This window comes from Gorilla gorilla, chromosome 2 (genome assembly GCF_029281585.2).
Source record: "Gorilla gorilla gorilla isolate KB3781 chromosome 2, NHGRI_mGorGor1-v2.1_pri, whole genome shotgun sequence".
In the NCBI taxonomy this organism is placed as follows: domain Eukaryota; kingdom Metazoa; phylum Chordata; class Mammalia; order Primates; family Hominidae; genus Gorilla; species Gorilla gorilla.
This window is the reverse complement of record NC_086017.1, coordinates 118200258-118215854: the sequence shown is the minus strand read 5'-3', so window position 1 is coordinate 118215854 and position 15597 is coordinate 118200258. Positions and strand designations below refer to the sequence as shown.

General features: G+C 44.2%; 1 pseudogene; it reads left to right on the top strand.

Annotated features, from left to right (window-relative positions):
- Positions 1–490: 490 nt before the first annotated feature.
- On the top strand, positions 491–1536 carry LOC101129858 (citrate synthase, mitochondrial-like; annotated as a pseudogene).
- The last annotated feature ends 14061 nt before the right edge of the window (positions 1537–15597 follow it).

Below are 15597 nucleotides of genomic sequence, written 5' to 3'. Positions count from 1 at the left end.
AAGAAACAAGAAACAAATAAGAACATACAAATAAACAAATCCCCACCTGTAACCCTGTCATTTGGTATAATCACTATTAATTTGTTGGATGTCTATTTTTCCAGAATTTTCTCAATTTGCAAATCATTGTCAGAAGCAATAGGTCTTAAATTGATTTATTTGTAATCCAAAAATGCATTGGCTCTGAGCATTCTGAAGGTATACGTTGTTCCGTCTTCTACTCCACACACTGCTAAGAACTATTGGAAAGTCAGTCTTAATAAGTTCATAGTTGGCAGTGCGCAGGGCCTTGCTGAGAACCCCTGGCTGGGCACCTGCTGCGGGTTCATCTACGTGTTTCCTCAGCTGCCTCCTTTCAACCTTGTCCACCCATTGCGGCCTCTGGTGCCGCAGTGGTGGTTCCTGTTTCTGCCACAGCTCTCTCCCCTTCTTCCCTCTCCACCAGATCGCAGAGTTCACTCACCATGGTTTTACCCAGGTGGCTGCCAGGCTGTTGGGAAGCAACAGTGCATCTTGTCTTGTTCTTGCTGCCTGGCATGCCAGTGCTTCCTCCAAGAATTTGAAAGACATATTGGCTGACCTGATAGTTAAGGAGCAGGCCAGAATTAAGACCTTCAGGCAGCAACATGGCAAGAAGGTAGTGGGCCAAATCACTGCAGACATAATGTATGGCGGCATGAGAGGCATTAAGGGATTGGTGTATAAACATCAGTTCTTGATCCTGATGAGGGTATCTGTTTCCGAGGCTTCAGTGTCCCTGAATACCAAAAACTGCTACCCAAGACTAAGGGTGGGGAAAACCCCTACCCAGGGGCTTATTTTGGCTGCTGGTAACTGGACAGATCCCAAGAGAGGAACAGGTATCTTGGCTTTTAAGAGAGTGGGCAAAGAGGGCAGGCAGCTCTACCTTCCCATGTGGTCACCATGCTGGACAACTTTCCCACCAATCCACACCCATGTCTGAGCCCACTGTAGCCATGGCAGCCCTAAACAACTTTGCCCAAGCATATCCAGAGGGTGCTAGTCAAACCAAGTACTGGGAGTTGATTTATGAAGACCATGTGTATCTAATCACAAAGCTACCTTGTATTGCAGAAAAGGTCTACCAAAATCTCTGCGGAGAGGGCAGTGGTATTGGGGTCATTGACTCTAAGCTGGACTGGTCCCACAGTTTCACCAACATGTTAGGCTATACTGATGCTCAGTTCACTGAGCTCATGCACCTGTAGCTCACCATCCACAGTGACCATGAGCACAGCAATATAAGTGCTCATGCCAGCCATTTGGCAGGCAGTACCCTTTCAGACCCTTCCCTGTCCTTTGCAGCAGCCATGAATGGGCTGTCAGGTCCTCTACATGGACTGGCAAATCAGGAAGTGCTTGTCTGGCTAACACAACTACAGAAGAAAGTTGGCAAAGATGTGTCAGATGAGAAGTTACGAGACTACATTGAACTCGAGATGGGTTGTTCCAGGCTATGGCCATGCAGTACTAAAGAAGACTGAGCCACAATGTACCTGTCAGCGAGAGTTTGCTCTGAAACATCGCATAATGATCCCATGTTTAAGTTGGTTGCTCAGCTATACAAGATTGTGCCCAATATCCTCTGACAGTAGGGTAAGGCCGAGAATCCTGGGCCCAGTGTAGACGCACACGGTGGGTACTATAGCATGACGGAGATACATTGCTACGCGGTCCTGTTTGGGGCATCACAGGCATTGGGTGTACTGGCACAGCTCATCTGGAGCCGAGCCCGAGGCTTCCCTCTAGAAAGACCCAAGTCCATGAGCACAGGTGGTCTGATGAAGTTTGTGGACTCTAAGTCAGGGTAAAACTGGAGACTGGGGGAAACTGACGATCAGAAAGTGAGGAAGCCTTGAAAAAATGTATATTTTTGTTTCAGGGAGCCTTTTAAAGACTTAAGATTAAATTGTATCTGAGGCACTGATAATCTGTTTGAGGTTAAAATATTAATTAAGACCTTAAAAAATGAAAAATGAGCCCTTCTTCCCTAACCAGCTCCCTTCCCCTGCCCAGTGTTAGTTGCCCATCAACTGTAGGATGACCAGAACTAATGCATGTGCTATGGGTTAGGTTTGGTCCCTCTCTATCTTTAGAGTGAGAATGTGGCTCCTCTTTCTCTGGGTCAAAGCCAGTTGCAGAGAATCTGCAGTCACTTTAGAGCTTTTGCTTCTTCTCTGCCAAACCTCAACAAGGCAGCTAACCAAGACTCTGCCGCTTCTGTTTCCATAGGAATCACGTTGGCTAGTCAGTGGTACCAAGGCCCTTGGTACTCTGTCATGCACACGAACACCTCCTAGCAAGATCTTTTGATTAGCCAGACAGGCATGCTTTGGCAAATTTTTTATGATACCAAGTGACCATAAAGGCATGGCATTTGTGGTGACTGGCACACAATGTTAGATTCTGTTTCAGTTTTTTAAACTATCCAATTAAAATTAAGGCTTGGGAGTGTTCTGTTTCCCATTACTTTAATATTTACCTCCTCCCAGACTTTCCACACCTACTGCATCTCAAGCTGAGGATGTTCCAGACCTCCCACTCTTGGTCCCTACTAGCGACCTCTCAACAGATCTGTGGTCCCAGTCATTGGGTTTTATCAGTGCTTAATATGAACTAAGGTGTTTTACTTCCACAGAACACAAGCCACTACCCTCTGACCTTCCCTTGCCCTTCTAATATGTTGTAGGGCATAGAACAGGGACTCAGGAATGACCAGCATGTTATTTTCAGAGTATTTTCATGGTATTTTCAGGGTCTGGTCCCTGGGGTATTAGCACCTCTTTTTGAACAGGGAATTGATTCAAGATTGGACATGATCTCCTCTGATTATCATGTCCTGGGGCTGAGAGGATTAAAAATGGTAAGCCTCCCTCCTCATCTGCCACCTCAAGAAAATGCCCCCTTAACTATCAACATCCTTTTCCTGCCCCTTCCCCGAGAGCTCACAGTACAATGTTTGTTTTAGAGGCCCCATTTGCACAGGTTTTCAGCAACTTGGAATGCTCTGCTGCCTTTGAGGTGGGCTTGAGATACACTCCTGCTGTGCCCCCTTCTTCCCTCCAAACTCCTGCCTGTGTTTGTGCGGATCCTCAATCCCAGAACCACGGTGTTCAGTTGGACACACATAAACCCCTGGGTAACCATCAAGTCATGATGCAGACTTCAGGCGGTTCTGTATAAAATGCAAAATAAACATTTTTATTAACAACAACAAAAAATTCATAGTTAAGTGGAGGAATCAGACAAGCATATCACTGTTGTCATTGACACCATATGCTGTAGGGGACTGAGGAGTGGCACCTACTGAGCCTAGAGGAATCTGAGGAGCCTTCACAGAGGAAGTGATGTTAGAGTCTTGAATAAGGAATAGAGTGTTCATCATTCAGGCGAGGCAGGGGAGGCCTTTCCAAGGAATGTGCAGGGCTGGGAGAGAATGTAAAGTAGGCAGCCCTGAGTAGGTTAATATGGTGTATGATAGTGAAAAATAAATCTTGAAAGACAGAGACCCGACTGACCATGCAAAGACTTAATGTCCAGATAAGAAGCCTGGGCTTCAACTGGTAGGTCATAGGAACCTATTTAAGGAATGTATGTGTGTGGGGGTGGAGTGGGGGCTTCTATAAGAAATACACAAGTAATCTTTGGATAGTGCCTTCGGTTTAGTTTCTGAAGAAATAGCCCAAAATGAGGATTGAATGAGCAAAAAAGGCTGAGTGTAGTTGTGGACACAACAGGACACGTGCTTCTGTCTCACCCATGAGGAAGTTCTGGAGCACAAATTGCACCACAGGGTTAATACCATTCCAAGGCATGGGGTTACCCTTTAACCCCTGGGTCGATTAGTCCTTGTCCCAGGGTTTGGTGGGAAGGGAAAGAGGTAGAGCTTCCTGTGCTAGCAATGGCCGAGAGCAATTCTCAGGAGAAGGGGGCATCCATCAGTACTCACAGTTCCCACCACAGCATGGGTGCAGAAGCAGGTAAAGAGGAACTGAGCAGAGCACCAGCGATGCATCCATTGCAGAGAGCTTTAACTAAACAGCACAAGCGTATTCTCGATGAACATTTCTGGCTCTTCCTCTGAAAGTTTGAAACTCTGGTACGTCTACATCTATCAGATGAGGAGAGTCTTGTGGTGTTGACAACCAACTAATCATCCCACATTGACAGAGTGAGTCTTCCCTCTCTGAGGTAGTGTGCTCTTCTGGGTCATAAGGGAGAATTTTCTATCTACAGGGAGTAACTTAGGGTTGGGGAAATCATATTTCAATGTGTAAAAACATTAAGTAACAGTAGAAAAGTTAAAGATTTCCATGAGGCAGCAGTACAGCGGCTCTCAAAGAAATAGAAGGCAATTGTCACACGAATGGCTGTGACTTCATTTGGACTAGAGTCACTTCTTTGCTCTTTTGAAACACTTTCTCTCTGATACTTTCAAGATACTTGAGAAGTGACATCAGCTTCACTGCCATTAGCTTACCTGAAGTGTATACACAACATGGGCATGGAAGCAATGCTGCTGCCTCTCAATATGACATGTGCATTCATTCATTCATTCATTCATTCAGTCAGTCAGTCAGTCATTCAACAAATACTATGTGGTATGCAGTGCCTCAGTGAGAGAAATATCACAAAGAACAGTGCAATATCCCTGAGGTTGGGAAGCTTACATTTTAGATTTGGAGAGGCATACAGGCTATATATAAGTAATTAAGTAAGAATGAATGTCAGCTTGTGATAGGTATAAGGTAAAAAATAAAACAGGTGAGCTGGGCGTGTGAGTGAGTGGTTCATGCCTGTGATCCCAGCACTTTCGGAGGCTGAGGTGGGAGGATTGCCTGAGCTCAGGAGTTTGAGACCAGCCTGGGCAACACAGTGAGACCCTGCCTCAACAACAACAACAAACCTAGCCAGGTGTGGTGGTACATGCCTATAGTCCCAGCTACTTGGGAAGCTGAGGTGGAAGGATTGCTTGAGCCCAGGAGTTTGAGACTGCAGCGAGCCATGATCACACCGCTGTACTCCAGCCTGGGTGACAGTGAGACCCTGTCATAAATAAATAAATAAATAAATAAATAAATAAATAAATAAAGCAGGATAAAGTGGGTAGAAAGCACCAGTGTCAAGGGGTTGATGTTGATTTCTATTTTATTTAGAATAATCTGAGAAGGCCTCACTTATAATTTGGCTTGAAGAAAACACGAGAGCAAGTCATGCAATGTTCAAGTAAGAGTGCAGCAGTCAGAAGAAAAAGCTATGCAAGGGCCCTAAGGTTGAAAGTGTTCTTAGTGTCTTTGAGAAACATCAAGGAATGTGCAAAAGGCAGAATGATAGAAGATGAGATCAGAGAGGTGAGGGGTGGGGAGGGGTGTCACATGTGTCCCTGGAGGTCATTGTAGGGCTTTTGCCTTTCATTCTGAATGAGGTAGGAAGCCTTTGTAGTGTCTTGAACAGAGACGTGATATGATCTGGTTTATGATTTAAAAGGCCTAGTTGGGTGCATTCAGGACTGGCTACAGTTTGAAGGACCTGGTGAGAAATGAAAGTGTGAGGCTATTTGTTCAAAAATTATCAAGAATTTCAAGATGGCAACAGCACAGCGTTAAACCGAGCACTGGGTCTTTGTGAGTGAGGGACTCTGTGTGACTGCACGGGTCACATGCCCATGATGCTGGCCCTGGATGCATTGAGTATAGGCTGCCAGGAGTGAAGGGCAGAGGCAGTGAGACCTATAAAAAGTCAGTGCAAATATCCAGTGGTGGGTGAAAGTATAGACATAGCAGCGGAAGTGGTGAGGAGGAGGCACACACTGTGGTTGTTGTTTTTATATATTTTTTGAAGGTAGAGCTGATGGCATTTGCTAATGGATTGGTTGAAATTTATTGAGATAGAAAAGAGGAGGAGCAGGTCTTTAGTGTAAATCAGAAGTTCATGGTTGGACTTTAATAAATGTGAAGTCATTTGAAAGCAAGTGGGAGGATGACATTTAAACAGTTGGATGTATGATTCTGGAATTGAGGAAAGAGATCCAGATTGTAGATCCAAATTTGGGAGTCTCATCTCCATAAAGAAAGCATTTAAGATCACAAAAACAGATAAGATGGGACAGATAGGAGAAAAATGGGGAAAGAAGAAAAGAGAAGGTAGGGAACAGATATATAAAGAGAAGAACAAAGTTAGAGTATAAGACACTCTACTTAGAGATCAGAGACATTGGGAGGAACAAACAAAAGAGAACTACAACTGTGAATGAGGAGAGATGATCCAGAGGCCACGTGAGAAAAATGTGTCCAGAAAAAAGTGTTAATCATGTCATGTGGCCCAGCAGTTGAGGACTGAGGATCAACCATTGAATTTAGCTTCATAAAGGTTGTATGTGTTCTTGGTAGGAACTGCTTTGGTTTAACAGTGAAAATAAAAACTTCTCTGAAGTGCAAACAATTTAGAATGAAGGGAGAGGTAATGAAAGATAAAAAACGCATACAACTCTCAAAGAGTTTTGAAGAAAGGGAAACAGACGAATGAGTGGTGACTGGAGGGAAAAATGGGGTCATGTGATCATTTTTTGTTTTGTTTTTGAATTGTGAGAAATAAAAATATTATTATTTGGAGGGAATTATGTAGTATAGAAGGAAAATTTGATGATGGAGAAACAAAAGGGACAATTGCTAGAGTGATGTCCTGAATAATAGAGAAAGGATGGGGTACAGGGCCCAAGGGAAGTTGATGGCTTTGCATAGAAGCACAGACAGTTCGTTTATATTAATGGGGTTGTGGGGAGAGAGCAGGGTTTTGGGTCCAGATGTAGGAAGCGGGCAGATGTTATGTTGGGAGGGTATAGGAATTCTATTAGGATTAATTCTCATTTCCACTTAATTCTCATTTACAGGGAAAGTAAATTCAACAACAGAAATTGAGGATAAGGAACATGGTGTTGCAGTTCAAACCAGTTCCAGCCAAAATGGACTCTAGTCACAAACAAATAGTCGTAACAATCCAAACTTGTGGCTGAATAGAGTTCTGAAGTTTTGAGAAAGAGGTAAAGATATGAAATAGTTGTCTAGGAGCAGGCAAAAAAATGGCTTAGAGAAATTAGAATTGCTACTTAGCACTAAGGGGCCACTTGAGATTAGAGGTGATACATGAAGAGTGAGATTTGAACTGAGTTTTAAAGAATGTTAAGAACTTGGATGGAGAGACAAGGGAGAGAACTTTAGATAAAGATGATCTGTAGACCCAAGGCCTGACATTCTCATCATTATTGTTTGCCTTAGTTTGTATATCCTCTAAAAGCCCAAGGCGAGCATTTATTTGGAAGGGGATTTCAGGGAACGCAAGTGAGGAAGTGAGTGAAAGAGAGGTGGGGTAATGAAGAAAGCCAGTAAAGGCTTTGTTAAGCTGGCCACCACTGTGTTCAAATGGAGCTCATTCTCACTGGGGATTCTCTGAGAAAGTTGAACCATGCCTCAGAATTATTCCACCAGTAGGGAGGGAGAGGCAGAGGCATTCACCCACCAGCTATCCCATACCCCTTCCATGGGTTGAGGGGTGTATCCCCAATATTTTAGTTTGTTCATGCTTGTGGCCAGCAGCTCTTGAGGCACAAGAGAAAGCCTGCAGAAAGAAAGCTTCAGCATGGGAAAAACTGTCTTGATTGCTCTGTCACTTCACCAGAGCAATTTCTCCCTCAATCTTCCCCAGTTCAGTAAATGGCACCACAATGTAGTCAGTAGCAGGAGCCAAAACTTAGCAGTCATTTATTCAACCTTTACATTTATTGAGTACTTATACCATGCCTAGCACTCATTCAGGTGCTGGGTGCTAGCGAGCCCTATATGCTGAACTCCTAGAACTCCTAGAACTCCTATAACATCCCAAATCAGTCCTCTTCTCTCCAAATCCTCTTTTATATCTATAATTTGCAACGAGGATGGCCATTTAAAATTGTTGCTAAAATGAGACGAAGGGGCTGAGTCTTTGTAACCCTTGTTGAGCCACTACCATGCTCCATTCACATGTCTTTTCCCCGTATGTTTTTGTCTCTGATCTTCCAGACCCCTGTCCAACTAGCCAAATCATTCACCTTGCATATGAGTTTCTGTATATTCCTGGCTTAAGCCACTTCTCCTTCTACACCCTATGTAGATGACCAAGTGCACTGTTTAAAGCTATCCCCAGTGGGAGGATTTTTCTCCCACTTCTGTCTTTCAAGGCACTGTGGGTTGAAATGTGTCCCCTCAATGACATGTTGAAATCCTTACCCTTGGTACCTAAGAATGTGATCTTATTTGGAAATAGGGCCTTTGCAGATATAATTATTAATATGAGTTCATACTGGATAACAGTAGCCCTAATTCCAGTGTCAAAGCTTCTTATAAATAGAAATTTTAGAGACACAGACAAAGGGAAATAAGGCCATGTGGTGGAGGCAGAGATTGGAGTTATGCAGCCACAAGCCAAGGAAGGCCAAGAATTGCCAACAACTACCAGAAGCTAGAAGTGACAAGGAAGCATTCTTCCCTAGAGCCCTTGGAGAGATCGTGGCCCTGCAACATCTTAAGTTAGGACTTCCAGCTTCCAGAAATGTGAGGGAATAAATTTCTGTTGTTTTAAGCCCCTTGGCTCATGATGTTTATTATGGAAACCCTAGGGAACTAACACCCTGGCTCACCCTTGAGTGGACTCTGGTATAGCAGCAGTCCATTTTCAGCTTGCATGAACTTACGACACCTCCATCAGTGAAGCAATGCTGTTTTTCCCCTTTATTGTTGGTCATAAGGGATCACCTCCGCTTATGAGGTGGCACAGGTGTGAATTGGGAAAGTGTTGTTAATGCAATAGTGGTAAATGATGTGGAAATCTGGGCAGTACACTGGTACAGTGTATTTTTTAATGCCCTCTGGCCCTGCTCACAACTGATTATAACTGATCCTATTCTCACCCCACAATGAACTGCAGCTGTGCCACCTTATCTCATGATGTGACAAATCTGACAGGATGCACCTCATGATGGTCAGCTCTCACCCACGGTCACTTGATGTCCTATGGTCGGAAGCCTTTTCACTACCAGTGTTCAGTAGCCCTAGTAAACCAGGAAACACCAACATGTTTCTCAAATGGTGTATATTTGTTTGCTGCAGATGGCATGGTCTTGCTGCAAACTGTAGGAGCTCTATGTTATGATTCTTCTACCGTGGCTTCCCTAAACTCCACATGTTATCTTTTCATGGCACAGATACCTTTAGTAACCTAGACTCTGCTGGATCATATGGCCCAAGACGCCAGTCTGATTGCACAGCAGTCTGGACCTGCTGCAGATGCTTTCCCACTGTAAGTCACACTCAAAGCTGGGAGCCTTCCTCTTTGCCTGGTGAATGGGTTAGAGCTGTATTTCCAACTGTGGAAAATGTGCTCCAGAACCCAGAGACACCTAGCAAGCTCTATGCTTCCTTCCTAGTGCTGCAAGTGGTGAGATGCAGTAATGTGTCCTTTGCTTTTAAATGGATGTTCTGGTGCGCCTCAAACTTTACTCCTTAGATTCTTCCTCCTCAGACTTGGCCCCTAAAATCTTTACTGTTGTGGTTGGGTCATTATGGCAGATATTTGCTGTGATCCTACTTAATAGGGACCCAACTTATCTTTCAATCAATAGGCTTCAGGTCTAAGAATTAGCTCAGGTCTGGAAACAAGGGAAAGGATCGTGAGTTTTTGTTGGAGTGACTGACCCCATTTTTCTGCTAAGGCACTGTTGATCATCTTTGATTTTATATATATATGTCAATAATTATATATAGCAATGTCTTGTTGGTTGCTCATTTATCCTGCACTTTTAAATACCATGTTTTTTATGGCATCTCCATAGAGCCCTGCAAATCAGGCCCTCCTGGCTGTCCTTCCAACTTTGCTATTCATTTCAACAACTATTCCCACCTTGCTCCTGTCATTGAAATGCTACCATCTGGACCCTGTTATTTCATGATTATATCATCTCCATTGATACTCAGGGCCGGGTTTTCTAATAGCATCTCCTGCTGTTAGCCATGACTCAAGGAGAAGAACCATAACTGAGCTTTTCAATGATGCTGATGCCCTTCTCACCAGCACATTTCTCATTTCTTTGGTAAATGGAGTGTTCTCTGGGTCCTCCCATAGAACAGAGTTGGCTGTTGAGTTGTTAGGCCTTGAGAAGTATATTCACTCTTGCGTGCTGTCTTCTCTGAGCCTTTTGATTTCTTTCTCCACTGTCCTCCCCAAAAGATCTGGCATTTATACTGCATGTAGTGTGGGCCGTTGATTTCCTCCAGCTTCCAAGAGCTATCCTAGCAGATATTAGTAGCATCTCCTTTGGTCTTTGTGAGGGTGTTAAATTCTGTATTGTAGGAAGGTACTCCTGTATTAAAAAAACTCTCTTGTTCATTTTTATGTTTCATTCCTTAAACCAGCTATCACATTCCTGTTCTATATATACTCTCCTGGCTCGTGCCAGTTCATGCTGGGTAACCCTTTACACTTACAGTGTACAGTTCCTTTCCCTTCCTTAGTAGACCCAGATCATTTTCAGATTATCCTAAGATTTGACCCTAACTAGAGGTCTAGTGGCTAGGAGGTAGGTGAGGGTAGACCCTGAGGGTGCGATGTGTTGTTCTTCAAGAACAGATCATTGCATCAGATACAAGCTAGAGGGGCAGGCTAGCCTTTAACAGGGAGGAGTGAGACACGTTTGCTGGCCCATAGGGTTTAGCTATATTTGGGTATACAGGTTTTCAAATGTTATTGACCCAGATGTCCCCATCCTAATCCAAGGGTCCCACTTTTTAAATGAAGCCTTTTTACTAATGTTTCAGAGCTGCTGGGGTTAACAGTTCAACCTTCTCTGAGGCTCCACTACACTTATAATTAAATTCTTGCACTGACCTTAGCTTTTTTCACATTTTAACAGGTGATTCAGCTCAAAAGTTTTGTTTAGAATCTACTTCCTAGTACCCACCAGCTTAGGTTGAGTTTCCCAGAATCAGATCTGTGTTGGAGATTTGTGTGTATGATGTTTATTGGGGAGCTTCCCCAGAAACAACACCTTTAAGTACAGGAAACAATTGAACAGGGACAAAAATCCTACAGTGATAAAATTATAACAGAAGTCGTAGGTAATCCTTTGGGGCTCTCTGGAGCTAAAACAGCTTTTCAAAATTGTCTATAAATTGATGCAAGAGGAACACATCTTCATACTTCACGTTAAACAGTCATTGGGCACAGACCCTAGGAGAAAGCTTGTAACCTTGGATGAAGTAGGTTCCTTTGACAGAAAGCAATTCCAGAAGAGAGATGTACCTATGAGATAACAGTAGCCAGCACTCCCAGAAGCTCACAAGTGACTGCCTTTGTCCTGACAGAGGTATCTGAACAGTGCACTATGCCATCCAGTACAACCCATTTCTACTTTTATCTGTTTATTTTAAGATAATAATTAGAATAAGCTCCAAGAGAACAGAGACCTTGTCTATCTCATACATTGATATCCCCAGAATTTAGAACAGCTCAGTATTTACTCAATAAGTATTTGTTGACTAAGTGATTGAACTGAATGAGTAATTAAAGTATATTTATAGGTGCCACATTTTGTAAACTATCACTTGGCATATCACAGAGAATACTAATAAATGAAAACACAGATTGGGAAGCATCTCATAATACTTCTTTATTCTCATATTAAAGTGTAAATCTCTAACATAAGATTTTTTAGATCCTCAGTACAGCACAGCTACTCTGTGAAAACGTGCCCAGACTACTGTTTTGAGCAGGTCCCTGATTCCATTCCTCCTGACTGGGTGGGACCTCCCGACTAGGGTCTCCAGCCACCTTCTACAGGTGCCTTGGGGTGGACAACAGGTCCATACCTCCCCGGCACAGGACTTTCGGAGGGAGGGGCAGGCCACCATCTTTGCTGTTTTGCACCCTCCACTGTTGATACGTTCAGGCACTGGAAAATCCAAGGTGACTAGGGACTAAAGCAAACCCCCAGTAGCAGCCCTACGGAAAAGTGGCCAGACTGTTACATGGGGGCCTGTTCCCATATCTCCTCACCGTGCAGGTCCTCCAGGCCTGGACCTCTACCCACACCCTGCTGGGGCTATTAAGCCAGTAGCAGCTCTGCAACTGCCTCGACAGACCTCACAGTGGCGGGGGACAAGGGAGTGTTGCCATCTTCATTGTCTTGCAGCCCTTGCCCTTGCTGTCTCCAGGCTCAGGAGAGTCTGTGGGGACCGGGGACTCATCTGGACCCCCAACAAAGAGCAATCCCCTTACAGAAAAGTGGCCAGACTGTTCTCCACGCAGATCCTGGTCCTCACTTCTCCTCATTAGGCATGGCCGCCTGACGTGGGACTCCAGCACAACCACCCAACCCTTGCCTGAACACCACAATCAAAGACAGCCCAGCATTTCTTCAAAGAGGAAATCACAGAGTCAACCCACAACCCCTCCACCACTACAGGTGCAGTGGCTCAGCCTTTACAGCCCTTGGACTGGGAAGGAACAAAGGGCCTAGTCATTACACTGGCACCTCCAGCACACCGCAGCCGCCATATGGAGGGAAGTCCAGACCCCTCTTCCCTGGGAACCACCACCCTCACTCTTCACCAGGCAGGGGCCCTGGCTCATGAATGCAGAACAGTTGCTCCACCCACAGCTGAACATACCCACTGGTAGTGGCCCAGAGTTTCCCCAGGGACAGCCTCCCAGAGGCATACAACAGCCCCCCTGCCACTGCCACAGTAACAATTCTATCCCTCCTGCCCTTGGCCTGGGGAAGAAACAAAGAGCCTGAGGAGTACACGTGAACTTACAGTACCCCACAGCCACCATATGGAAAGGACACCAACCTCTCCTCCCTGTAAGCCTTCAACCCCCTGCTCCCCAACAAGCAGAATTCCAAGCTCACAGCAGCAGTGCAGCCACCCTACCCCACTGGCTGAACACCTCCCAATAATAGTGGCTCTGAGTTTCTTAGAGGTGGAGCCCCCAGGGGCAACCAAAAGCCTCTCTGCCACTGCCTCTGCAGTGGAACTGCCCTTGCCACCCTCAGACTAACAAAGGAGCAAAGACCCTAAGTGCTTTATCCAAACCTCCAACAAACCAAACTGCTGTCAACCCAAGGAGAGAAGGCCAGCTCATCTCCCATGGGTCCCACACCCCCCCACCCTACTTGTCACCAGACAGGGAACCCCAGCTTGGACCCATAGCACACACCCTCCATCCTGGGATGATTGCACTGAGTGATTGCCGAACTGCATCCCTCTGGGGTGGAGCCTCCAGGAGACAAGCAAAAGACCCTTGACCACAATGACTACTAAGGTTCCTTCCTCTACTGCCTCCAAGTTGGGGAAGGAAAATAAACCCTGAGATTGCCCCAGAGCTATGGTGGGCAGCACAAAAGTGCGAAGCCTCAATCTACAGCCAGCATTCAAGTGGTAGAGGAGCCCACACTTTCAGAGCATTGAGAGGGAGCATGGCTGCAACTGTGAGGAAATATAGGGGAGCCACGTGACCAAGCAAGAGCCTACCAAGTGACCAATACGCCTAAGCACCACCTAGTGAATCACACCCCAAAGCTTCAACACCAAAAATACCATGCTAACATACCCTCTTGTGAAACCAGACACAAGAAGTCTGCTGCAAATAAAGACCCTGCATAAAGCCTTGGCCCTGTGAAAACGTCCAGCAAGAAGTTTATTGACTGTACTCAATCTATACTGCAGTTAAAGGAACACTCACACCCAGAGATGAGAAAGAACCAACACAAGAACTCCAGTAACTCAAATGGCCAGAGTGTCGTATGTCCTCCAAACTCCAAAGTTGGAGAACTGCACCAGTTCTCCAACAAGGGTTCTTAACCAGGCTGAGCTGGCTCAAGTGACAGAAATAGAATTCAGAATATGAATAGGAATGAAGATAATCGAGATTCAGGAGAATGAAAAAACCCAACCCAAAGAAATTAAGAATCACAATAAAATTATACAGGAACTGAAAGATGAAATAGCTGGTATGAAAAGGAACCTAATGGGTCTGATGGAGCTGAATAACACAATACAGGATTTTCACAATGCAATCACAAGTATTAACAGCAGAATAAACCAAGCTGAGGAAAGAATCTCAGAACCTGAAGGCTGGCTCTCTGAAATAAGACAGTCAGACAAAAATAAAGAAAAAATAATGAAAAGAAATGAGCAAAACCTCTGAGAAGTATGGGATTATGTAAAGAGGCCAAATCTATGAATCATTCGCCTCCCTGAAAGGGATAAGGAGAAAGCAAACAACTTGGGAAACATATTTCAGGATATTGTCCGTGAAAACTTTCCCAACCTTACTAGAGAAGCTGGAGAAGTGAAAGTCAGGAAATACAGAGAACCTCTGCAAGATTCTACATAAGAAGATCATCCCCAAGACACATAGTCATCAGATTTTCTGAGGTTGAAATGAAAGAAAGAATGTTAAAGGCAGCTAGAGAGAAAGGGCAGGTCACCTACAAAGTGAACCCCTTCAGGCTAAAAGTGGGCCTCTCAGCTGAAACCCTACAAGCCAGAAAAGATGAGAGGCCTATATTCAATATTCTTAAAGACAAAAAACGTTCAACCATGAATTTCATATCCAGCCAGACTCAGCTTCCTAAGTGAAAGAGAAATAAGATCCTTTTCAGATAAGCAAATGTTGAGGGAGTTCATTATCACTAGGCTTCCCTTATAAGAGATCTTGAAAGGAGCACTAAATATAGAAAGAAAAGACTGCTACCAGCTAATACAAAAGTACACTTAAATACACAGACCAGTGACACTATATAGCAACCACACAAACAAGCCAGCATAATAACCAGCCAACAACGCAATGACAGGATAAAATCCACACATATAAATACTAACCTTGAATATAAGTGAGCTAAATGCCCCACTTAAAAGGCACAAAGTGGAAAGCTGGATATAAAAGCAAGACCCAGTGGTGTGCTGTCTTTAAGAGACCCATCTCACATGTGATGACAAGCATAGACTCAAAATAAAGGGACAGAGGAAAATCTACCAAGCAACTGGAAATCAGAAAAAAAGCAGAGGTTGCAATCCTAATTTCAGACAAAACAGACTTTAAACCAACAAAAATAAAAAAAGATGAAGAAGAACATTGCATAATGGTTAAGAGTTCAATTCAACAAGAAGACCTAACTGTTTTAAATATATATGCACCCAACATGAGAGCACCCAGATTCATAAAGCTAGTTTTTAGAGACCTACAAAGAAAGAGACTCCCACACAATAATGGGAGATTTTAACACTCCAGTGAAAATGCTGGACAGGTCATCAAGGCAGGAAATTAACAAAGATATTCAGGACCTAAACTCAACATTGGACCAAATGGATCTGATAGACCTCTACAGAACTCTTCACCTCCACCCGCAACAAAAACAGATACACATTCTTCTCATTACCACATGGCACATACTCTAAAATCAACCATATAATTGGATATAAAACAATCCTCAGCAAATGCAAAAGAAGTGAAATCATACCAAACACATTCTCGGTCCACAGCACA